The 26,808-nt window shown below is 36.7% G+C and overlaps 1 protein-coding gene across 4 annotated transcripts in view; it reads right to left on the bottom strand.

The window, feature by feature from the left end:
- Positions 1–26,808, bottom strand: part of MLLT3 (MLLT3 super elongation complex subunit) — a 281,314-nt gene that overhangs the window by 252,218 nt on the left and 2,288 nt on the right. The window lies entirely within an intron of this gene.

Here is a 26,808-nt window from a genome sequence, read left to right as displayed (position 1 = left end):
GACCTGAGCTGAAGCCAGACGCTTAACCGACTGAGCCACCCAGGCGCCCCTATGGACTTTCTTAAAGCACTTTCTTTTTACTACAAAAAAACAAAAACAAACAAACGCCTCAATAGAAGTTTGTCAAATGAAGCCTGTACAGCTTTAAGTCTACCCCCAAATCAATAGAATTACCACCAGGGAAATTACTACATTCAGTCAAATGTACAGGAGTGTCCTGATTTAAGATGTCACAATTGTCAAGATGATAAAAAGGAACGGATTTATTTGCAGTTTTCATTTAAAATAACAGGCTCCTTTAGAACACCAAAAATATGGTTTCACTTACAAAAAGTTATTTTAAACACATACTGCCAGAAAATTCTATCATAAAAGATAAGATATGCCTGGCCTAGAACAGTACCTACTATCATATTCTGTCGCTTACCTACTTACTATTTCACTTTGACTACATTACTTAAACCCTATGCCTCAATTTCCCCATCTTTATTTTTTTAATTTTTTATGGTTTTTATTTATTTTTGAGAGACAGAGACAGGGCAAGCAGGGGAGGGTCAGAGATAGAGGGAGACACAGAATCTGAAGCAGGCTCCAGGCTCTGAGCTGGCTGTCAGCACAGAGCCCGACGCGGGGCTCGAACCCACAAACTGTGAGATCATGACCTGAGCCGAAGCCAGACACTTAACCGACTGAGCCACCCAGGCATCCCCAATTTCCCCATCTTTAAACTTACGGTTACTATATGTACTCTATGAAATTATTGTAACACATTAAAATCAGGTTAGAAATAGGACATATACATGGTAAGCATTCAATGAATATTGATACTTCCCATCAACTAAGAGCTATATTTTTTGATGGATGGAAACAGAACAAATACATATACAAAACTGGAACAAAATAACAAAAGCATATATATATATATGTATATGTATGTATATATATATATATACATATACATATATATATTTTTTTTTTTTTAAACTAGGTCTTGTTCAACCTAGGAAGCAATGCTCCTTTAACAAACTGTACTGGACAATGAAAAACCCTAGCACACTGACACGTGCCTGAAGACAAGCCATCAGGGTTTAATTTAGTTCCTGACTGTATAATAAACATTAACATAACATTTTGTGTCAACATATTTGTTACCAAAAGTTAAAAGCTTTTGGTTTTAAAATAACAGCTTTACTGAGATAATGCATATACCATACATTTATTCATCTATTTAAAATGTGCAATTTAATGATTTTCAGTATATTCAAATATCCGCAACCATCAACACTTTCATCATCTTGGAAGGAAGGAAGGAAGGAAGGAAGGAAGGAAGGGAGAAACACTTACCCTTCAGCTATCACCTTCTCTTGCCCCCAAAACTCCCCAGCCCTAAGCAGCCACTAACCTAATTTTTCTTTTTTATAGATGTCCCTATTCTGGATACTTAATATAAAAAGAATCATATAATATGAGGTCTGTGACTAGCTTTTTCCACTTAGCACAGTGTTTCCAAGGTCCATCCATGTTGTAGCATGTGTCAGTATTTCATTCCTTTTTATAGCCAAATAATATTCCATTTTATGAATACCCTACATTTTGTTTATCCATTCATTATTTGATAGAGACGTGGGTTTGTTTCCACCTTTTGGCTCCTATAAACACCCACGTGCAAGTTTTTGTGTGGGCATGTTTTCATTTCTCTTAAGTAGACACCAAGGAGTAGACTTGCTGGGTCGTATGGTAACTCCATGTTTAACTGAGGAACTGCTAAACTGTTCTCTAAATGGATGCACCATTTTACCTTCCCTCCAGCAGTGTGTGGGTTCTGACTTGTCCCCATCCTCACCAGTATTTTTTTATTATAGTCATTCTAGTGCATCTAATATATCTCACTGCAGTTTTGATTTGCATTTCCATGATAACTAATCATATTGGGCATCTTTTCACCTATTTATTGGCCACTTGCTTCTTTTTTGAAGGAATGTCTAGTCACATCCTTTGCCCATTTTTAACTGGGTGATTTTTCATATTCTTGAGTTATGTGTATTTCTAAGTAAAAGCCATTATCAGATCTATGACTTGAAAGTATTACATGTTCTCTCATTCCATGTGTAGTCTTTTCACTTTCTTGAGAGTGTCATTTGAAGCACAAGTTTTTAATTGTTAAAAATCCAACTTATCTATTTTTTTCTTTTGTTGCTCGGGTTTTTGGTGTTTTGTCTAAGAATCCATTGTCTGCCAAATCTAAGGTCATGAAGATTAATCGCTGTGCTTTCTCCTAAGGGTTTTATGGTTACAGCTCTTATACTTAGGTCTTTGGCCAATTTTGTGTTAAATTTTATAAGTGGTATAAGGTAAGGGTCCAATTTCATTATTTTGCACATGGATATCCAGTTCTCCAAGGACCATTTATTGAGAAGACTCTTCTTTCATTGTTGAACGGTCTTGGCACTCTTGTTGACCAAAGACACACAGGTTTATTTCCGAACTCTCAATTCTATACCACTGATATATACATCTATCCTATGTCAGCACCACACTGTCCCGATGAATACTGATTTGCAGTAAGTTTTGAAACTGGAAAGCATGAGTCTAACTTTTCTGTTCTTTTTTCAACTGGTTTGGCTATTCTGGGTCCAAACTGCAATTCCACATGAATTTTAAACCAGCTTGTCAATTTCTACAAGGACACTAGGTAGGATACTGACAGGGACTGCACTGAACCTGCAGATTTAATTTGGGGAGTATCACCATCTTCACAATATTAAGCCTTCCAACTGATAACCATGTGATATTTTTCCATTTATTAAATATTCTTTAATTTCTTTCAACAATGATTTCTAGTTTCAGATGATAAGTTTTACACTTCCTTTGTTAAATGTATTTCTAAGTAGTTTACTCTTTGGTCTTTTGAGGCTATTGGAAGTGGAATGGTTTTCTTAATTGCATTCTCAGATTATTCAAGTACACAGAGTACTAGTGATTTCTGTATGTTGACCTTATATCCTGCAACCCTGTTTAACTCGTTTATTATAAGGGTGGGACTGGTAGTACTCCAATTCACAGGGTGACCCAAACTTGGTAATTCTCGTACTCAGTACTCTGACACATAGATCTCACATACCAGCTATTAAGTATTTTTATATACCTTAAATATTTTTATATACAAGAGCTTTACGAAGGTATCTTACTATAAAATGTTTGTTCAACACTTCTTACGTGCAAACGTGTGAGTGAAAGTGATTTAAAAAAAAAAAAACCACCCTATCCATAGGAACAAGTAATCTTAGAGCAGAAATAGGTCCTACTTGTGATTTGTACAGGTATCAGATAAAAAAAGAAAAATGAATAAGCTTTCTTCTGCAACAGATTTGCCTTCACACATGCCTTAATTAAGAGTCTCAGGGTGCCCAGGTGGCTCAGTCAGTGAAGCATCTGACCCTTGATTTCAGCTGGGGTCACGATCTCACAGTTCCATGAGTTCAAGCCCTGCATCAGACTCTGCACTGACACTGCAGACATTCCTAGGGACTCTCTCGTTCTCTGCCCCTCCTCAACTTGCACTGTCTCTCAAAATAAAACAATAAACTTTAAAAAAAGAGCCTCAAAAAGCTATCAACTTCTGAGCTATGCAAATGAGGTTCAGACTGCCTTACTCTTCCAATGTTTATTCCTAGACACTTCTTCTGAACACAGGTGTGGTTGCAGAGCAGTACTCCTGGACTGCACTTGACCAAAGTGACTGCAAAGTTTGAGTCTTGTTATTACTATCTGTGGTTTTCTTTGTCTGAAACCTATTTCATGCTTTTGAATTTCCAAAGGACAGACACGGAAAGAAATGGGAAGCCAGGGGTGGGCAGGAGGGGGTGGGCACAACAAGTAAGGTTCCGGCATGACTTCAGTCTCCAATCCTACTATTCCATAGAAGTCAACTATGCTTGGGGCGCCTGGGTGGCTCGGTCAGTTAAGAGTCCGAGTTCAGCTCAGGTCACGATCTCACAGTTCGTGGGTTCCAGCCCCACGTCAGTCTCTGTGCTGTTAGCTGGGAGCCTGGAGCCTGCTTCAGATTCTGTGTGTGTCTCTCTCTCTCTCTGTTCCTCCCCTACTAGCTCTGTGTCTTTCTCTCTCAAAAATAAACATTAAAAAAATTTTTTTAAGTTTACTATTATTATTTTTTAAAAAACAATTTCATTCCAAATACTCCTTTGAACTTAGACACCTACTTATTGCTCTAACACACCATTTAAATATCATCCAGGTCCCCTTTTGTCTCTGCAACATTTGCCTGACTCCTAAATAATTTTTAAATTACAGTTATCTGTCGGAACAATAACAGCCGCAACCTACAAACCACAATTTGTGCCACAAAGTCCAATCTCAGCCTAGATCTATTTTTGGCTTCACAACAGCTTGAGCTAAATAAGAATTTCATTGCATTGTTCAAGTATGATCATAAATAGTCTCTAGGGGGGGAAAACCTAAACAACATAAAATGCTATATGAAACAAAAAAGATACAAAATATGAAAAGAGATACAGTTTCAAGCATTTGCTACATCAAAGCAGATAAAAATTGTGCACATCTTCAATCTGAACTTGCCCTGTTACACTTCCATAAAACTCCATTCTTACATCAAGGCTAATTCGTAATTAAGTTATACTGAAATGTATCTGCTTGGAAGTCCATCTCCCCTTACCTACCCCACACACAAGTCTCTGAGCTTTTCAAGGGTAGAGAAGTCAGACTGCTGAACAGATATGGAAATCCAGGAGAAGGGTGGGACAGGCATGTGAGATATTTCCTTCCCACCCTAACCTCACCTCATCCACAAGTTCCTGAAAATAGTGTTCGCTCTACCCCTGCACTTGATCCAAAGGCTAACAGATAGCTGACATTAGTCCTCCTTCGAGTGAAGACTAGAGCCTCAGCGAAGCATGTACAGATCATCACCTCTCCTGATGGAAACTGAAATGGCATATATGAGAAATGACACAGAACAAAGTTCTTTACCAGAACCAATTAGTAAATTAAATTTATTTTATGTTAAATCAGTAACTTCAGTCCCTTTTAGCTGAAGTACCTGATAGTACACCTCTAAAACTGTGTCTTTTCTGAAATGCTGAGCCATTTAAATGGAACCAAATAAAAGTGATGTATCCAGTACTTGCCCAGCAAACTTTGTGGAAAAGCTAACCAAACTGGGCAAATCAGAACATAAGTTTCCAATTTTCTTTTCCAAATTAGAGTTACTTTCCTCAAACCCTATTCTGCTGCTCTAGGCTTCTGATTAGGTGGGGAAAGAAACACAAAAATTACAGGGAAAAGCATCATGTTCAGTGATCAAGAAATGCACCAAATTTCCATTTATCCAGAAAACCCAAATCACCAGAACTTCCTTGATTAGTACCATGTACTGATGACTGGTATTTACTACCATGATCCTAAGACAAAGTTCTCAAATGCCTTTAGAATTTCTGAAGGAAAATGAAATTACAGTCTAAAACATTTTAGTAACAGCATGTAAGAAGAAAGAAAGAAAGAAAGAAAGAAAGAAAGAAAGAAAGAAAGAAAGAAAGAGAGAGAGAGAGAGAGAGAGAGAGAAAGAAAGAAAGAAAGAAAGAAAGAAAGAAAGAAAGAAAGAAAGAAAGAAAGAAACACACGCATGAAAGCTACCACATTTCTCTCAATCACTCATGATAAACACTACCAAATGGGTACCGCGAGCTGTACTGAGCAGGAGTATGCCTCAGAATCCTCACTTAGGCCAATCTGGAAAGACATGAGCTAGAAGTATAGTGTAAACAGCAGGACAGTGAGGAGCTTATGACCTGGGACTCAAAAAGGCCTGAGATTCAATCTTAGTTATGTCACTCAAAAACAGGCATAAACTGGGACAATCACCAGGAAACAGGACATATGGTCACTGTACTCAAGCCATATGGACCTTGGGCAGTTACTAAATCTTGAGTCTTGGATCCACATCTGTGAAATGTGAATAACAGGATACCAAACTAAACAGTCAACTACAAATTGCTTTCCTACACCTTTTCAGCTATATACCCTATATTCTATGATGCCAGAGAGTTCAGAAACTCTAAAAATAATATATATATATGGAAACATCAGAGAAATGAAAATCCATCCTTGAAAGAGGTAATTTTTTAATCCACACATTCTTTTTTTTATTAGATTTTCACTTGCAATTATTTAAAAAAAACACAAAAGCAAAAAACAAGAACAAAAAAACCAACAACACCTTAGTTCAAATTTTGATATGGGGCAGAACTCATCACTCAGAACTTTGTTTCCATAGCTTTGTTTTCATACCTTCATAAATGAACTTCTCTTGTGTTTGTTTTGGGTTTTGCTTTTTTTTTTTTTTTTGACAGATACCTGTTAGCCTTCTCTAAGACAAGAGTTACTTCTTTTGTTGTTATCCTTAACGTTTAGAGCAATTGCTGGCACACAGTAGTGTTCAATGTTGGTTGAATAAAAGATTACTACCTTAGAAAAGCCCTTCATTACTGAGTCCTAACCCTGCGATATATTCTCAACCCACAATGATGGTCTATACCTATATTCTTACCTGCCCCCTCCCCACACCTACGTTTTCATACTGACGATGAGTAACAGCAATCCAGAATGTTTCTTCTCTACAGAGTCCTTTTACCTATTTCCCTAAGGGAATCCATCTTGAAATCCAAATATGTTTCCCGCTTTTAGGAGATTCTTCCACCCCCGACCCCCTCTACCCCCACTTTTTTTCCCCCCAGTTTTTGAGGACAGGCTTTAACTTTTTTTATTGAAGCGTAATTGACATACAGTATCTTATTAGTTTCAGGTACATTTTCTCTTCAGATGCTTCCTTCTCTTCACACACTGTATTTAACTCTTCATCTGAAGAAAGACAAAACTGTCCCCAAACCAGATTCCTCTCTACCAGTTCCCACCTTCTTTTCTCCTACTCTCAGAGAATTCTCTTCATCCAATCAAAACTTTAGCACCTCTGCTCCCACCTCCCACCGGAAATTAAGGTACACGTGACAAAGCGCTCTACTTACTACTGGAGGATGGCAATCCAATGGAAAAAAAAATATTAAAACCAAAGCAAATTAATACAGTCCCAATTCACAGCACTAAAATGCCCCCATTGGTAAAATAGTTTTAAATTGTGACAAAGCCCCAGGGGTCCCTAAGTCATTTCTAGGGTTTCTTTAAAAAACAAAAAAAAACCTGTAGTCAATCACCGAAGTGTTTGCTTTTTCTCTGCCCGCCTCCCCAGACTCAGCCTGCGCGGGTGCCGGGGGTTTCAAGGCAAAACAATGAAACATTTGACAACCTCAATAGGTCTGAATGACATTCTGGAAACAGTCAAACTGCACTTTGAGTTGCTCCCTGAAGTACAAACCGTGATACACCGCCCACCTTGAGCCTGGAATATCCTCTAGGTGAGAGTAACAGTTTAGACACTTTGTATTCAAAACGACCTCACTAGCAGACACATCAAGAAAATTTCCTTCTGTACATTTCCTAAATGCCACGAATCCTCACCCACCACCTCAGTAAACAACCTATGACTACTTGTTGAAAATATAACTTATTTGGAAAGAAAAAATTTGCTCTGGCGACAGCAGATGGTTCTTATCCAAAGCTAAATAAAAACAGTAAGATGAAATTTTAAAAGTCTATTAAGATAGAGATGGAAACTTTGTGATTTTCACTGTCCCCCTCTCCAGAGAATTCCTTTTGCTCCACAAATATAACTTTACTCAGATGGGAATAGGGAAGAAAACAAGACAAAACAAAAAAACTGCAAACAGAAAGAAGTGTAGTTTCAGTGTGAGCACAATATTAAATGACTTAAAAGCAGACAGATCCTCAATACCTTACCTTCAATAAAAACTTCCTAACCCTTTCCTTTTTTTGTTCCTTTGAGAAAATGGTGAGGCAATTTGCATTTACAGCTTAGTTCCTGTTTCCAAAATACCCCTTTAACTTTTTCTTTTCTCTTTTTATGGTAGGTATAAATAGCACCAAATTGTCAAATCACAGCTATTTTGTGTGCTACCTATACAAATAGGTCTGATTTCTGGCCAGCCATAAAACAATTACTGCCAAATTCCTCCGGCTCTTTGATATCCAGTTTGTCCACAGGGCTTCAAAGCTAGCCTCCAGGACTTTTCTTGGGACACTGCTGAAAAACAACCTCAACAGAAACACAGAAGATAAAATGTTCCCACTCCTATAAACACACAAAGACATAACTACAGAAGTAAAACAATTCAGCAACATTGTGGTGGGATTTCTTGCCCCCAAGAGAATTTAAGACGTCCAAGTACTTTGAATTGTACTTTAGATGTGGGTCAACTAAATTTCTCCCCCCTCCTGCATATGGCTATGTTCCCCATTTTCAAGCCTCCAAAAACTAAGAAGTACTTTGCTTTCAGAGAAATTTTCTGATTTACTAGAATAACTTATCCCATGGGAACTTTACTGGGATGGAACAAATGTTCAGCTTCTTGAGCACATAAATAATATACAGTATAGTATTTATTCAACGTTGCAAGACTCATTCAAGCTAGAAGCTTTATATAGGGTTACACTGGGTCAGAATATCAAACAGGAAATTGATATTTGGGCGATTGTATGTTTTGACTATAAACTAATAGGGTTCAATTCTCACTTAGGAAAAATCAGTGTTCATGGAATGGCACAGCCACGACAATACCTGACCAATGTATATAGCATGCACGTGCGCTCATGGTACGCCAGGCAGGCGGTTTCCAGTTAAGCTGCAGTAAAAGCAATACATCTATCACAAGGAGATAAATGCTAATTCCCGTTAGAGAAACTTACAGTTTGGTATCTTAGAAGAGCAGCAAATGTGACCGGATTATAAATCTCTCACTGCCCAGGTTCTTATGATAAAGTTTTATTAAGGTTGACATATACCCACCCCAATATCTATATACCTGCACCTAAAAAAAAAAAAGACGCGTTACTTTTAAAAATTCTTCTTACTAGTGGCAGCATGCCAAATCAGTTTTTCCTCAACCCAATACTTTTGGCAGCTCCATCATAATACGCCAGTTAGACATCATATTTCGCAAATTAAGTAACTGGCAAGCATGATTTTGAATTAAAAGTATAGATGAGGCAGTCTCCTCAGTAGATGAAAGATCCCAGATACATGCATAAAGGGGGAAGATGACCTATGCACCCAAAAGCCAGACTCTTCTCTTTACTACCTGTAAGAATAAGCACTTTTAAAACACTGATCCACATTGGATTTTAGCACTCTTATGTGATCTTATCCGAGGAACAACTCATGCATATTTATCCAAAGACACAGAGTCATAATGTTTTTTTTTTTTAATCTACGCAACAACTCTCAGAAGTACATAGATGAGCCCTCCCATAATAACCCGAAAATTTACCACTCAAAATTGGAGCCACCTGTTTGCAGCTCTGATCTCAAGTACACAGCTTTTATCTCTTAGGTCAAATCTGGCACCTAACATTAGTACTAAATTTCCTCATAACAATGTGATTATGTAATCTCTCAAACTTAACTAGATCTTTTTTCTGGGGTGTGTTTTTTTTTTTTTAAACCAAGGCCAAATGCATTAACATACAACAAAATTTTCAACGTGAGTGATAAAAATGCATTAAAAGTAACCTTTAATCCACGCTATTAACTGATTTTATTCTATTTTGGCACGTTTGAAGTAACTCATCTAAGGATTAGTTAGGCTTTTCTACACTTCTTTTTATCAGGACTCTACCATTCTTGATTTAGTTTTGAGAGAAAAGGGTTTGCAAAAACTATAATAATCTCACAGCTGGAGATGGCTGGAAAGTCCGTTAGTGCTCTTTGTGGCCTTAATTTGCAGGAAGCCTTTGTGCTCTTCTCCTCATTTTACATGCTGAGCAGTTTTCACTGATAAAGTACTTATAGACCAGTTATTTCAGATTAATGAAAAGCCCAGTAAAATTTTATGTAAACTGGCTGTGAACTTTCTCTTTAAAATACTGAAATGTATCTTCAGTCTTGATTGCACGAAAATCTTAACCCTGATAATTTGCCTTCAGTAGTTTTCATGTGAGTAGGCAAAGGGGGTCTTAAACAGTTTTAAGAAGTATTATTTTCAAACAGAGAAAAAAATCCCAAATTTTAGACTTATGAATTCAGATTGAATGGCTGAAGCCTCAGGGCAAACACAGTGATTTAATCACATAGCAGTAGGTTTCAAAATCTTGCCTTCTTCAGCCTTAACAGTAAAGTTATTTCCCTGCCCTTTAAATGTAGGGCAATAATGCAAACACATTATGCAAAAAGAACCCAGTATCGTTAGGATTTTTAACGTTATGACATCAAATTTCAGGAATAGGTGGCACTGTTGTACTTTGACACTTTCCCAAAAGGAGATTTTTAAAGGAAATGACTTAGTTTTTCCTCTGGACTTCAAGTCCCCAGAAAGGACACTTAACTATCCAATTGTCGTGGATTCTAATTCAAACTCCACTTTCACCACTTTCCACAATCTTGACAACTCCCTAACCATCTTTGGGTACAAAAAACCAAAGTCTAATCGAAAAGTCTAAGTTGCAGTTTTTAAATCTGCCTCAACAGAGGCAAAACTGCTGAGATGGGTCATATTCCAAGACGCAAAACTGTACTGTAATGGAGTGCTAAAATCCCTCATTTTCCACTACACCACCTTCTCCTAAATCAGCAGCTCAAATCACAATCACAGAGACTCTTGTCTAAGACAGCAACTACACACCGTTCATATAGAAAACAGCAAGTACATCTGCAAAGTAGAAATGATAGTGTCTGAAACAGACAGGGTTAAACGTCTTTTGTGAGGCCACTGGCCAAACCTACAGCAGCTGTCTCACTTTGCCTTGAACGATCACAGCAAAAGCTCAAGGAAGTGATCCAATGCGGTGCTGGTCTTTAGTAACCAGATCGGTTCTATTTTATTTTCAGCCAAGGGAACGGATAATGAAAACAAAATTACTCCTCAGTCAGAAAGTTTACTTGACAAGCTAATTTTTACCAACCTTTAACTTTTATTCACATGTATAACCATGAGAGCGGTTTCCTTTTCATGTGGAGACAATCTTAGTAAGTCTTAAATACTGGCTACACAAGACAAACTTCAGATGGCTATCACTTCTTTAAACCCACTTATAAAAACTACTGGAAAACTTTTTAGCAATTCACGGACTAGTCTCAAGGTTAAAAAAAAAAAAGGAGAAGAAGAAGAAAAAGAGAAAAGAGAAAGAAAAAAGAAGGGCAAACATTTTAGTCCCTGCTGTAAACTGGTGAACCAGATCTTTGATTCTATCAGTGAAGAAAACCACAGAATTCACATTTTATATATGAACTCAAACAACCATATAATAGTTTTAATACAAGGAACAAATTCAATTCTTCGAAGATGACAATCTTCTACCTAAAACTACTTAACATTGTTTAAAACACACAAAAATGGTGGCCTATCATACATATCATCGTCTGTCTTTTACCAATACATCTGAGATACCTGCTCCTAAAGTCTTTCTCTACTTAGCCTACAGAGAACAGCTAATGCAGGATATGTATACTAAATAGAAGGCCAACGTTCTTCAGAAATTAATTTTCTCAAGAACGTAAATAAGGGCAAAAAAGGTATCCCAATCAATGACCCAACAAAGTTCTGTTATCACTCTGGTGAATAACTACAGCTTCACACTGGGAAGAAACTCCAAAATCACTTTAAACTAAGTTATGTAGGCATGCGCATGACTGCAGCATTCCCCATTCCAATATTTACAATGTATAAGTAAATATTTACTTACTTAATTTAAGTAAGTCCCCCTAGAGAACAATTTTTTTTTCCTAAAGGACAATCTCAATCCAGTATTCAATTTATAATTCCAGTCCTGTTTCCACAAAGTTTGGCCCAAAGCAATTTTAGTTAAATTTCAGGCTGGTATACATTCAGGCTACATGCCACAGGCAAAAGAAACTGTTCCTAAACCTACCTGATATATTTTTGTGTGTTACAACAGACCCCATCATTTTACTGTATCTCAGGTAAAAAGGACTTGGACACCGTAACAATTGGGAAATGACTGCTAGGGGTTTGTTTCCTAATGGAGAAAAATTAAAACCAACAGAAAGCACCTACAAATTGAAATATACACGCAAATGGGTATTCCTGAATTGACAGATGTATGAATGGCTTACTTGTTTTAAAAAGGAAACCTCAAATCCTGGGTTAATAACATGTGTCACTTCTAGAGGTTTAAACCATAAATTCTTCAAATAAAATTAAATAAATTGAGTTGTAAGTAATTAACTCTGGGACTCCAATAATGTAAAATTATCTCTGTATATTCTCTGTGGCTCGGGAATGTAACTGGTTATGTTCAAAATAATACACTTAGTGGGTCTTGGAGCCCACTGCCTGTAAAATCTCCCATGGAGATCCAAGACCACCCATTGAAAATAGTACAACATTATTGCCTGGAGCAAGAAGCTGGTACATAGGACTGGTTATTCAAGTCTTTTAAATACTATTTTATTGAGGGATTGTGGGAGGTGGGGGAGGGGTCAAGGGGGATTCATGAGTGGATGGGGGAGTAAAACTCAGACAGAAAAAAAAAACCCAGAAATTTCTAAAGCAGAGGTTCCTGCAGGCGCCCCCCCCCTCATCGCAACCCCCTCCCTTTTTAAACAGCTACATAAACAAAGTAATAAGTGCTCAATTTCAGGGAGAATTACATTATACTCCATTTGAACAGGCTACAAAGTACTTTTATTTGAAAAGCTGCTTCTCCTCTGTTATAAACAAATTTACCAGGCACCAATTTCAGACAAGAGAAGATGGCTAAGGGAGATGGGAGGCAGAGTTAGGGAAAAATTCACTCACTGTCTTAAATAGTTGATCCAATAAAGATCCTTTAGAGAAAACTGTAAGTCTATTTTTTTTTTCTCCCACCAAGCAAATCATACAGGAGGGCTTTTCTTTTCTAGCCTACTGCACCCTGTCTCTTTAAATTCCAGGCCTGCCCCATTTCCCACGCATTCAATGAAAGCAACACGTTTGCTGGCCTCTAGCCCACAATGTCAAGTAGTTTTCTTGCTATTGAATTTCAAGATTATTCTTTTGGATCATTTGCCCTTTAGTTTTAAGCACGCCAAAGCAAAAATAATGTCTTTCTACAATAACATAAAGAAAACTCTGAGGCCTTTACAAGTCTACAAGTAGAGAACACCTTGTCCTTCAGTTCCCCTTTCACTGCAAAATATGCTCCAAATAAGGGCCATTTATACATTATCTTGGTCTACCATAGCTTTGTCTGTGCTATAATAAAATTCTAGGAGTATATTTAATGTGGTACCAAATTTGGAATTTCTAGTAAGTTGCAATATTCAAACCAAGACTTCATACTGCTCAAACACTCCAGGCCTTAGCTTAGTCCCTTGAGTATTCAGTGAATCTAGGTTTTAAAACAATTACGTGATTTTCCATACTTGCAAATTAATTTAATAATAAAAACAGCAAGCAAATACTGTGAGCTGTAATCATGGCGCCAAAGAGTGGATTTTCCTCATTTTCATACACATCTTAATCCTGAAGAAAAGAATCCAGGCTATTAGAAATCCCATTTAGCATTCTCTCCAAAGGAACAGAAATAGTTAAATAAAAATTTATCAGAACTGAATTAAGCCCATGAAAAATGTTACTCCAAATGCTAGCGAAAGGAACTTAATGTGGCAATTTTATTCAAGCAGCTAGTAAAGAAATGCTCTGATCACAAATGTCAAGTCTTGTGTTTTACATTGAAAGTGGAGTTAATCTGTCATTTATGAATTTTGTAAAAGTATCTAATGCCAAAGGGAAAACAGACTTATTTTTGTTTGACATATAGTCTTGCTATGCATTTGAGCATAGTACTTTCAATTGTTATTTTTTTTAACGTTAAAAAGGTAAAGATGTTTCCCATAGATCATAAGATCATGGACCTAATCAGATAAATTTTGGATTGTAAAGAGACCTTTAAAACAACTAAAATTAACTGTCATTTTGCAGAAATCATTTATTTTAGTTGTGTTTAAGGAATGTTCATAGTAATCTATCTGTAGTGTATTCAAAATGGAAAATTACCTTTTAATTTTCACTTTTTAAAACTTCTGCTTATTTCTGTATGAAACATGATTAAACTGTTTTAATACTAAAATATTGTTTGTGTTAATGCATTTAATGCATCCATCCATAAAGAACCACTTCTTCTTTCCCTACCCCAAACATTTGTTCTGCCTTTGTTTTTGGTGGTAGTTTGGGTAGTTTTTATTTCTCATAATTCAACGTTTAACCTCCAAATTATATACAAAGACACAAACTGGAAATGGGTCTTTATTTCCAGTTATAGGTCCTATTTATTTCTAAACTATTACCATACATCTAAACATGTTGAGAGTCCTTTCATTTGCTGTCAATTATTAAAGTCAGATTCAGGCTCTGAAAAATGTTCTAGCACTACCCATCAAGATAAACATATCAATTAACAAAGTTATACTTATCAAAACTCCACAGGAAAAAAAATCAAAACTTCAAAACATTCCTCAGTACTCCAAAAATGTATACTCTACTGAAATATTAAACATAGTTGTCTTTCTGTTTCAAAGAATGTCTTATACAATCATGTACTTATAAATTAGGCTAATCTGATTAATTTTACAGACTTCAACACAGCAACATTGTTAAGAAAGGTGAGAATATGATTTACATGTTTCTCTTTAAAGCTTACTATCAACTTATGAAACATTTGTGCATATATTATAGAGCTATTAAAGGAAAACACTCAAAATGACAAGGCAATTAAAACTTCAAATAACAAAATATGAAAATGTTCCTTGGGAAAGACATTTTTATGTTCTAAATGAGATTACTTTAAAAAGAAAAAACCAAAAGCTTATCGTAAATATGTGCATTTGTACGTTTAAATATCTAGTTTTACATTCACATAAGTAGTATGTATCATTCAAGGAAAGCTTGAAAAATCCAACAAATTTTACAAGAATTTCTGTGAGGGTCTCTCTACTTGCTAGATGGGGTGCTGAATCTTTGAAAAAAGTCAATTTGATACATATTTTTTTTAATTTCCTGATACCACATCTCCCAGAGATAACTTCTATTAACATTTTGCTACAGCATTTTCTTCCCATCTTTTCATTCATGTACTTTTATATCTCACGCAATTCTCAAAATGCAAGTAATGAACAGTGCTGGCCATTCTGATATAGAGAAAATGGACTGAATCGAATACTAAAGTTAATGATGAAAATAAACCAAAAAAAAAAGTCTCTACACAAAGGCACTATGTCAAGTAGCACTAACTACAAGCTACTGAGTAGCCTTAACAACATAATTCTCACTTATTTGCTGCTCTCTTTAAATTGTCTGCATTTGTGTATTTTTGTGTATTCGTATAATTACATTCTTGGCTCTAGCAGCATTCAACAGTTCCCTTTAACAAGCTGGGGTAAGTAGAATTTTCTTTTTTTTTTTTTTTTAACTTAAAAGTTAGGCAGCAAGTTACAAGTAGAGAGTGGAAGGATAATTGCTTTTCAAGACAACGTCAAGTAAGCATCTGAATTATTAAGCAGAAAACCCTGAAAGTATGATGAGGGAGCAAATATTTGATATACCATACTTTCTCTTTTAACCTGTTTACATGATAACGTAAGTCCAAGTCCTCAATTGTTCTGTTGACAATAGAAACTCGGGTAGTTATCTGAAACATAATGCTTTAGAAAAACAAATTGAGTGACAAAATTTCAAGGTCTGGCCTACATTATATGAAAGAAAAAAAAAAAACAATCGGTCAACTTTCATGAAAAACCCAATGGTCTCATGAGTTGATCAAGAGCATTATTTGCAGAAGAAGTTTCCAATAAACATAGGGTGTCTTGAGTTCTTAGAATGCTCCAACCTACAAGCAGTGTTGATGGCTGGTATAAATGGCACCAATATTATCAGAGAGCAACTTTTCGTAACAAAAACATAATCACCTATTTGATGAATTATCTAACTACCCTACTTCCCTGTGATTGCAGGCAAGTCTTTTTTTACCCATTTCACTGCTCACTCACCACTAAAAAAGGTAAAATTCCAATAGAGTCAAGTTCATATCTGCATTTTCTTTTTTCAAAAAAAATCATTCTCCAAACTACCACATTTATGAAAAGTAAGAAATTTAATACATCAGTATACCCTATCATCTAGCATGATGACCGATACACAGTTGATATCTAATAAATAGTAGTTATTTTGTTAAGAAAACACTCAATCCATGATATGCTCCTAACTTATCCTTTAAAACAAAATAAAACAAAACAAAACTAAGGAAAAATAATATTTCAGAGCAAGAAGAGCCCACAGAGCTTATTCAATCCAAACACATCCGTTCTAGCTCCCAGGCCAGGGCCTGCCCTGCTGCATTGCTAAATACTGCTCTGCAAGTTACTGGAATACATCTGACTCCTATTTTTAAAGCTAAAAGGCTAGTTGTATTTCATGGATTAAGTAGTAAAAAAGAAAAGTAATAGACCTGGCCAAGTCTCTCAAATTTGTGTCTAGCTTTTTAAAAAGCATTCAAATTAGGTGGGGGGCGGGGGAGAAGAATGAGGGAGAAAAGACAGAAAAGGAGAAAAATTCATCTTTGCCTAGTACATAGGCTAGAAAGTGTGATTCTCAGCCAATGCCATGTTCCCTGCTAAATTCAAGTGGTGGCTCTGTTTACACAAAGTCAATTATTAGAGGCACAGAAGAAATGACTTTGAGAACACTGAGTAATAATTTACCTCTTAGGGGAGTGGAAGCTAAAGTCGGGATTCTAAAACTCTGACTTGCAGTATCTGCCTTTATGTTATATTATTGCCAAAAACTTCCAATATCTAGACTGCACTGATCAAAGCCATGAGTACTACCCACAGAAAGAACATAGGTCCCATCTCATCTGATGTGTAACTAATGCAACATAAGAGGAACAACAGATATATATTCCAAGGGGAGGCCAGCGGGGACAGATTGAACACGTAACACATGCTTCTGCTCAGTGTTCATAGGATGAGAAAGTAACTTCCTACTGCTCAGTACTGTTTCTGTGCATAGGTACGAAGTCACCCAACAAGCATATCTGATAAGAAAATTTGGAGCTGCAACAACATTTTGAATAATCTGTCCCACTAAAAGCAACCAAATGCCAACAGCCTAAACTAATTTTCACTGAGTCACCAAACAGTTGCTTATAATACAGGAACATGGAAAGAAATCAAACAAAGGAAAAATTTTTGTCAAATAGAAGAGTTATTTCTTCACTACAAAGAAACCTTTCAGTTCTCAGCAAGTCATAATAATGAAGTATTTGGGGTAAAAGGTACAGATGAGTCCACAAGGAACCTTATTTTTAAACAACCAACATGCTATAAGTGTTTATCAAAATAAATAGGTACCTAGAATAATCTGACAGTAATCCCCCCAATACTACCCTGGGAGGGAGTAGGGCATAACACCTATCTGCAAAGATTAAAGGCATTATGCAGACTGAATTTATATCTAGATACATCAAGAGGCAAGTAACTCTCCCCACTCTATTAGGTTATTGCTATTGCTAATATTTTAGGAAATTGTTAATGTATACTTTCCTTTTTAAAATCAATACATACACACAGCACGTGGCCCAGTATTGATGGGAAAACGACTAATGATTTCTGCTGGAAAGAAACAAAGAAACAAACCTGCTTTTGGCAAAATTAAATATTTTAAATTTTATTTGGCTCAGAGAATATCAATCTTCTAACATGGGAAAATAACTCTAATTAAATTCAACTGATCGTCTTTATAACCACTTAGGAGCATTATTTTAAATAAATGGGCCTCAAAATGGGTTCAAGATAAGCCATAATTTTTTTTTAAAAAAGAAATGATGATGCACTGTTTTTATCCAAAAAGTTAATTGTTAACTACTACATACCAACTAAATCACACCCAAATACTAGCCTTATCTTTAGAAATTCAATGATAATAGCCTTCTTCAGGCCTTAATCACTGCAAACTTATCACACTTAAGTTAAAAGGATTACATCACAGTATTTCTTAACACAATGTTCTGGATCCTTTATGGAATTGCAGTCCTACTACTGGTGGGAGGTGGGGGGCTGGGGAAGGCAGCAAATTACCAGGAGATACCTACCATTCAGTAACAATTTTTCCTAATGAGTTAATCTCAAAGGAAAATCTTAAATTAATCCACAAAATAAATGTGATTTTGCCTTAAAGAAGCTATCAAACTTTTCCCTCTTAAACAGCATCATCTACCATGGTTACCACCACTTAATTAAATCCTAGGTCACGTCTACAAAAGCAGTTATTGCTGAACATTTGCGAATATAAGTGAATAAGTATTCACCGTTTTAAAAGTAAACATTTACCATCATTTATTACTAGCTATCTTTACACCAGCACATTTGTGACTCATTGTATCTGTATGCAAGATCACTTCACGTTTCTAGGCTTCAGGTTAAAAGTGAAACAAGAAGATAAACAAAGATGAAGATTCTCAAGGGTCCTTCCCAGCTCTAGAAGACACAAGCACATTGAAGGCAGGGACCCCCTCTTTCTCTTACATCTCCCCCAATCCTTTCCCTGTGTCCTGCACATATAAAGCCTACCAGTTAAGCACATTACCATGCCCACAAATTATATTCTTAAACAAAACCCCAAAACCACACAGGAAAACAAAACAAAATAGATCAATTTGACAAAATTAAAAACTTGTGTATGACAAAAAGATACCAAACATCAGGCTACAAGAAAAAGAAACGAGAAAATTGGACAAGATATTTTCAACACAAACAACAAAGGACTAACATCCTACAGATAAGAAAAAGACAAAAGATCCCCAATAGTTTCTTTAAAAAAAAAAAAAAAAGACAAAGGACTGGGGCGTCTGGGTGGCTCAGTTGGTTAAGCATCTGACTTCAGCTCAGGTCATGATCTCACGGTTTGTGGGTTCAAGCCCCACGGCAGACTCTGTACTGACAGCTAGCTCAGAGCCTGGAGACTGTCTTCGGGTTCTATGTCTCCCTCTTTCTCTGACCCTCCCCTGCTCGCACTGTCTCTGTCTCTCAAAAATAAATAAAAAACATTAAAAACATTTTTTAAGACAAAGGACACTTTTAAAAACCAATAAAGAGCAAATCCAAATGGTCAATAAACGTATAGAAAATGCTCAACTCCATTAGAAATTAGAGATGCAAATGGAAACAGAAGATACCATCTATAAACTAAACATAAAAATAAGAGATCTGAAAATATTTAATGTTGGCAAAGCTGTAGAGAAAACGGTACTCATCCCCTGACAGAGTATAAACTGTCACAACTGTTTTGTAGAGCAATCTGACAAGATCTAATACAAATGAAAACAGACACACACAACTCAAACTCTAGGCCTATATTCCAAACCTTGACCATTTGTGAAAGGTAACACATTCAAAGATGTTCATTGCACAGAACAGAAAATGGACTACATATTTATTCCTTAACAAGGGACCAGGAAAGTAAGCAAACAACCTATTCCTGCCATAAAATACTAAACAGAAGAAATTGAAGGTCATGAATTGGCTCTCTGCAGATGAAATGTAGAAAGGTTCAAAAACGTCAGAGGGAAAAATAGCAAGACACAAAATAATTCGCTCATGAAAATGTTCTGGAATTTAATAGTGGCCACTGCTGCACAACCTTGTAAATATACTAAAAGCCACTGAATTTTATACTTTCAAAGGGTAAATTTTATGGTATACAAATTATATGTTAATTAAAAAAATGATTCACCCACTAGGATACTCACGTGGAGATTTATAAAACACAATGTACTATTACTTGCACCAATATAAATGTGCAATAAATAAATAGAATGGAAGAAAGGCTAAAGAGTTGGAAGAAAGGATCCGGAAGCACTTAAAAACTTTAGCTGCATCCATAGTACCTAATTCTCTAAAATCAAAACAAAGAATCAAATACAATAAAAGGGAAACATTTATTCATTCTTGGCAGATGAATTCTTGGGGATGTGAATGCTATACCATTCATTCCTTGCATTTTCCTGTGCCTTTTTTTTTTTTTTGAGAAATACAAAAAGAGCACCAAAGAGGCATATCATAAATGACAAATAGTAAGTATATACATACATAGAGATGTGTATCATTGCTAATCAAATAAATGCAAATAAAAATAAAGTACTGCTTCATCCACAAACTGGCAAAGATTAAAAAACGAAACTGTTAATTCCCAGTATTGGCAATCATGTGGGAAAAGGAGAACTCTCCCAACCCCTGAGGAAGGATAAATTGCTACAATCATTGTGGAAGAAAGTTTGGTAATGCACATCAAAATTTAAAATCTGTGTATAAATAAATAAATAGATAAATAAATAAATAAATAAAACCTATGTACCTGTCTCAATTACCTCCCTTCTGGAAATTTAGCACCAGGAAATTATAGGAGAAACCATAAAAATGAAGTTAACAATGTTCATCATAGCATTATTCATAACAAATTAAGAAAGAACAATGTCCACATAAAGTTATGACAAATGTATATCCAATGTAGTACCATAAAATTCAGTTTTAAAAAGATGACATTTCACCATATACCATGAGGGTAGGAATGTTCCTTTGTGCTGTATCCCCCCAGCTCCTGGAAGGGATCTAGCCATATAGGAGCTTCAAAAATCACCTGTTGAAAGAATTAATGTTAATTTATAGTTCATATTTATATGTGTATATGTGTATAAATATATATACATATATAAAGGTAGTCACTAAAATATTAATTATGGTTGCCTATAAAGAATTTTCAGTGATTTTATGTATCTATGGTTTGATTTTTCTATAATGAATGCATATCTATAAATTTTAAAAATAACAGCATTTCTAATTGCATGCAAAAAATATATGGGCTCTTCATAAAAGATGTACAATTGTGTGATATAATTTCTCAAGTTCTACATTATCTATAAGTTTAAAAAACAAAACGTTTTGAAAGAATATTAACTTGAATCCCTGAGACAGGAGAGTTTCTCTACCCACATGGCAGCTTCTTGTTTGAGGAGTCAAACCTAAAATCAAGCAAAGTATAAAAGCCAAGGGGAAAAAAATTACAGAATTCTATATATCTCCATCAGGACAGTATGAAGCATTATGTTTCAGAGATTAAAATTATTCTAAAATCTGTTCAATAAAGATTAAAGTCTAAAGTTCAGTAATAGATAGAACCCTTAATTATGTCATCGGTACAACTGTGCTGCACAGCTCCTCCCTCCCAAGTATCTAAGCTTTCCCAAGTTCTCTTTTGATGGCCTAAATCACTGAGAGATTAAAAAAAAAAAAAAAAAAAAAAAAAAAAGTTCCACATCTTAGAACTGTAAAAGCTGGGTTAAGTAGTAGGGATCATCCGTAATAGATGGCCAGAAAAAGAGCTAAAGGGCTAAGGCTGGCCCAAGGAAGGAAACTTCAAAGAACCAAGAGAAAGAACAAGTAATCTTGAAAGTAAAATTATGACTGACTGCTAACCCCTGCCCTGTTCTACCTCACAGAGACCGGTCTAGAGGAGGTCACCTAAAATAAGAGGTATTAAAGCTTCTGCATCACACAGATGATAGCCTTAAACTGGACAGTGGTATTAACTATACAATGTATCCACTGACACCCAAGTTTGGATTTTCCTTTTCTGAAAAACATTGTTTGGCGATTGCTACAATGGAACTTAACCATGCCAGCACCTCAGAAGAACCATCTTTCCTCCTTCCATTAAATGTTTTTACTACCAACAGTGATAGTGGCTTTAAAAAAAGATCAGCTTCCCCATATGAATAGGGCAGTTCACCTGTGCCAGATTCTTTGTTGAATATTTGATAACAGAGGTTCTCTGAGCATATTCTGGAGACCCCGGGACCCTCCCCCAAAACCTTTTTCAGGGATTGGCTATTCTTATAACAACTCTAAGACATTTTTGCCTCTTTCATCCATCCTCTCATGAATGTACTGTGCAGTTTTCCAGAGGCTCCATGATGTGTGAGAACAGAACAGACTGAATGCACAGGCACATAAGCTGAGGCAGTTATTTCACAACCGTAAGAAGATTTGTGCACAAGGAAAGCAAAATAATGCCCACACTTCTCACTCCCTGTCTTTGAAAATATTCATTTTTCATTAACATGTTATTTATAGGCTAACATACAAGGGGTTGATGATTGTTCTCTTTAAACAAATTAATAAATAACATTTTAATGGCTCAGACTTGATTTCTAATGCAGTAAATATTAATAGAACTTCCAGGAAAAATGCCTTTTGGAATCAATTTTTAAGAGTCTGAAGAAGTCTGAAGACCCATAAATTGGAAAACAGCTGATTCATATTTAATCCCCAATTTATGAGGTAATGGTTCTATTCTCCCATCGTTCCAGGAACACAAATGAGGACACCAGTGAGAAAACACACACAGAAATGACTTGCTCAAGATCACACAAGAGGTCTCCAAAGCCAGCATTCGAATACAAGTTTATAATTCCTAACCCAAACTCCTTACCACTGAGCAGCAATATCTACCCAAGATAGTTCTCTACACTGGGTCTTCGCTTTTTGTCTTTTAGTCTTAAAAAGTAATGAATGCTCACTGGAATGTTTTAAATCTATAGAATTAACTTTCCAAAAAAAAAAATTGAATGCAACAAAAACAATCTTCCATCCCTGCCAACACAGTAGGCACCCACTAGAGAAAACTACTAGTAAGAGCTGGGTTCCCACTCATCCAAAATTTATTTATACACATACACACATACACTTTTTATTTCTATAAGCATATTTTCAAATGGGATCACACTGATCGAGCAACTTGACTTATTTCACTTAATACCTCTTGAAGATCTTCCTGTATCTACAAACATTTACTCCCTTCTGTAATCCCCATCATTTTAAGTGAACCCAGCTGGGGTCCCCCATATAGATTGCTTCCCAATTGTTGCTGTTCAAAAAGTCACAAGAAATATACTGTATCTTTCTGCAGTTGTGGCGCTGTATCTGTTGGAAAATCCCTGGAAGTAAAATTGCTGGGTCAAAGGGTATAAACATCTAAAACCTTAATAGATGTTGTCAAATGCCCTCCACAATGTCCGTGCCCAATTTACACTCCCACTAACAGCATAGGAGATTGCCTCCAATAATTCAGCTTTTAAGTGCCTTGGAAAATTATGCTTTAGGTTGCTTCAAAATGCCAAGTAGGAGAACTGCTCTCACTGGTCATCTTAATTCCATTCAGAACTCTACACAAATCTAACACTCACTGAATATATCAGTAGGGTTATCCAACTGTATTTTTTTTTCTGAAAACCTTTTAAATACCTAAGAGGAGAAAACATAGCAGGTGCCCACAGTATCTTCAACTAGTCTAGCCCCAGATTTTAGGTACCCTGATAAAAAAGTTATCCAAATTATTTCAGAAGACTATTTAACACAAATCAGAACTACACATAATGCTGGGCTCAAACATTTAGATCAAAGGAAAGTTGTATGTGGGGATTTATTATGCTTTATCTGCCCACTCAAAGGACTAGGGCTACAAATAAAACGCCATCAAATCATACTGGTGGCCAAATTAGCTTACATAAAATAATAAGCAACAGATTTCATATCATAAATGTCAATGGAACAGACTGCAATAGTAAGAATGGCTGTAATTGGAAAGAAAGTTCACTCAAATTCCCATCAGACTGAAAATGAAAACATTAATATTTTAAATGAAATGTTTTGAATGTGACTATTCATTTCAGCCTTATCAGATTATTACAAATCTTTGGTACTAATAAATAAGAGATGGTCTTTTTTTTACAAGTGGATAGTCTTAAAATGCATTATACTCTGACCTGCCTGTTCCGTAACAGCTAATGGATAGTCCAGGCTTCACCATTTCATCAAAATCTCTCTTCGAGGACGCAGTGCTAGGAATTTTAAATTGCACGTCTCCAGTCCATCTTTGGGACAGAGTAAACGCTCATGAATTCAAGTACAATTAGCTCAATTCTGAAATGGTACATGTAGTTCTCATTAGGCAACAAGTTGAAATACTCTAATTTCTTCCTCTACAAGTTCTCATAATATTACTGTGAAATAAAGGAAATCAACCTGAAAATCAATTTGCTTTTCCAAACCAAAGATTTTAAAAACTGAGACTCATCTATCTTTGTGGCTGAGCAGTTCATCCCCAGTGCTAAGGTCCACTTCTGTTTATCAACCAGTGTATATACTGAAAATGATTTCACTTGCCATTATTAATAGCCATTTACAGCTTGGAGTATGTGCATTTCTTTTAAGTATCTTGTAACTCAGATTTTTCACAAAGCCATTTTTGCAGTTTCTCCCATTTCCAATTTCTCACTTACAGATCTATGAGACGCCAAATATAGCACCTTAAAGGTACAGAAGTAGACTTAGCAACGGCTGGCATTCTTGTTCTGTATTTATTTATTCTTATCATTTTGAAAGGCGTTATAAGCCAAAATATAAGTCTCAGGATCAAGTGGTATGTTTGGTGTTACTTGAATTTACAACTAAGTATTCCCAATGAACAGAGAAACCTTCCCTTGCAATCTGAATCATGTGTAATTACAGTATGACAAGGTCTCTCCTGGGCTGTGTAAGCTGGCATTTTTCCCAGGACTTGTCACATCATGGGAAGCACACATACAAATAAAAATCCAAAAATAAACTCTTTAAAACAATGGCTTATAGGCTACATAAAGAAACTCCGTGGTTGAAAATAAAAATTGAAGAGCCCAACCAGGGAGCCGGCATCTTTCACGAGAGACGTCAGTGTGGTGGAGCCGCTTACCACACCTAGCAACAACTCCCAGGTGTGGGCTGTGCGGGGCCAGCACCCCGGTGCTCCCTCAGGCTGGGAAAATCTCGAAGTATGGGAAATAAAGGGGCGCATCCCCACCACACACACACACACACACACTGAAGCCCGGAAACAGGGGTGAAATATGGGGAGGTTGGTCACCTTTAATTTCACAATGCCAATTTGTTGACTGTCAAGAAGCTTAAACAAAGTTATCTTAAGAGCTACGTCTTCTGCCAACGGACTTAGTTTTCCTAGCATAATAAATATTGCTTTTCTTGTTAAATGTATTTCATCTGGAAGTGTGTGGCAGCCAAGGAGTCCTAATAGTGAATACCAGGGATCTTAGAAGGTGGTTTCTTTTGTTTAAACTCCTCTGCAGTGGCGCTATAGATACATGGAAAAGGGAGAGCAAGATTCCACGAAGCATCACACCCCACCTCAAACAGCGACAGAAACTTGACAATACTCATCCTAATTACAGCGTTGAGGAAATATGAAGTAAAATTATCCCTGGCTATATTTTGATCTAAAATGCTAACAAAATCTAAATGTTATTTCCTCTAGGCCATGCCGAGTCTTACCCTTCTATTAGAAGCTGGATTCATTTGTTAGCCATCCAGCAAAGCCCATCAAATTCGACTTTGCAAGTTTCCAAGAGCAGCTATGAAACAAACCACTAAAGGCAACACATACAATCCTACAACTCATTACACAAGCTCTGGAAACAAAAAATAAGCAGCAACACAAACCTCCGCCACCTCTGAGGCACACAGCATTTTTCCTTTCTTTATTCAGCTCCTCAATGTTCAATAATTTCCAGTAGCTCTAAGCAGAATGGATTTATTATGATGTTACTCTAAGAAACTGCAGGAGTTCTAGATGCCAATAAAGATTACGGATCAAATGGAAGATAACTACTAACCATTGTGTCGAGTTAGATAAATAAACCTGCTCACAAACAAAGCACCTTATTGTATTTGTACTGTTACCTCCACTAATCCAACTAAAACAACCAGACAGTAGCTTTCCGGAGGCTGAAGGGAATAGAAATCTGGATTTCTCAACCCCTCTTTAAATTTTCTTTCAAAATAACATCCCATGTTTTTTCCTTTTTCTTTCTTTTTTTCAAAACCGTCCTGCCCTTTACGGAAAAGTGACTGGGACCTCAAACGCTGAGCAAGATATGCAAACTAGAGACCAAGGCTAAAAACCAAGGTGGTAAGAAGTGAGGAAGAAGGCAGGACAAACATCATTCCTCGGAAACTTAGCTTCGACCTTTGCAGGGACCCTCCCCCCTCGCAGATCACATTGGGCAGAGACTTCGAAACGCTGCTCAAAAAAATCCAATGAGCAATCAGGTGCCACTGGGGGCTAGGGACGAGTAGGCCCCCCGCCCCCCTTCTGAACATAAAATGCTGACAGTGCCCGATGGGGGGGGGGGCGGTGGCTAACCCACGAAAGGGACAATCAGTGACAACCCGCACCCACTGCCTAATTCACAGGGAGGAAGGCAGAAAAGACCCTCAAGAGAGGCGACTTCTCAAAACGGAACAATAACTACATCCCATGCATTCCCTACTAATAACACAGGTAAATTTCAATTTCTCTAGGAAAAAAAAAGGCGCAAGCTGTCTATTCCCTCCAGCCCCACCCCCCGACACCTCCAAACCCAACAACTAATTGCACCTTCCCCACAGAACCCGCTGCGAACCCCCAGAGGACGGGTGAGGGCTGGCTTGGGATGAATAAACACTCGACACCTGACGGTCCTTTCTCTGCGGTGACTTTCCCGAAGCCGAAGTGGCGCGCGCGCGGGCGGGAGCCGGGACCTGGCCAGCGCGGCGTCGCGCACCCA

This window comes from Suricata suricatta, chromosome 13 (assembly GCF_006229205.1).
Source record: "Suricata suricatta isolate VVHF042 chromosome 13, meerkat_22Aug2017_6uvM2_HiC, whole genome shotgun sequence".
NCBI classification, from domain to species: Eukaryota; Metazoa; Chordata; class Mammalia; order Carnivora; family Herpestidae; genus Suricata; species Suricata suricatta.
The sequence above is the reverse complement of the archived record's forward strand: the minus strand, read 5'-3'. Positions and strand labels throughout refer to the sequence as shown.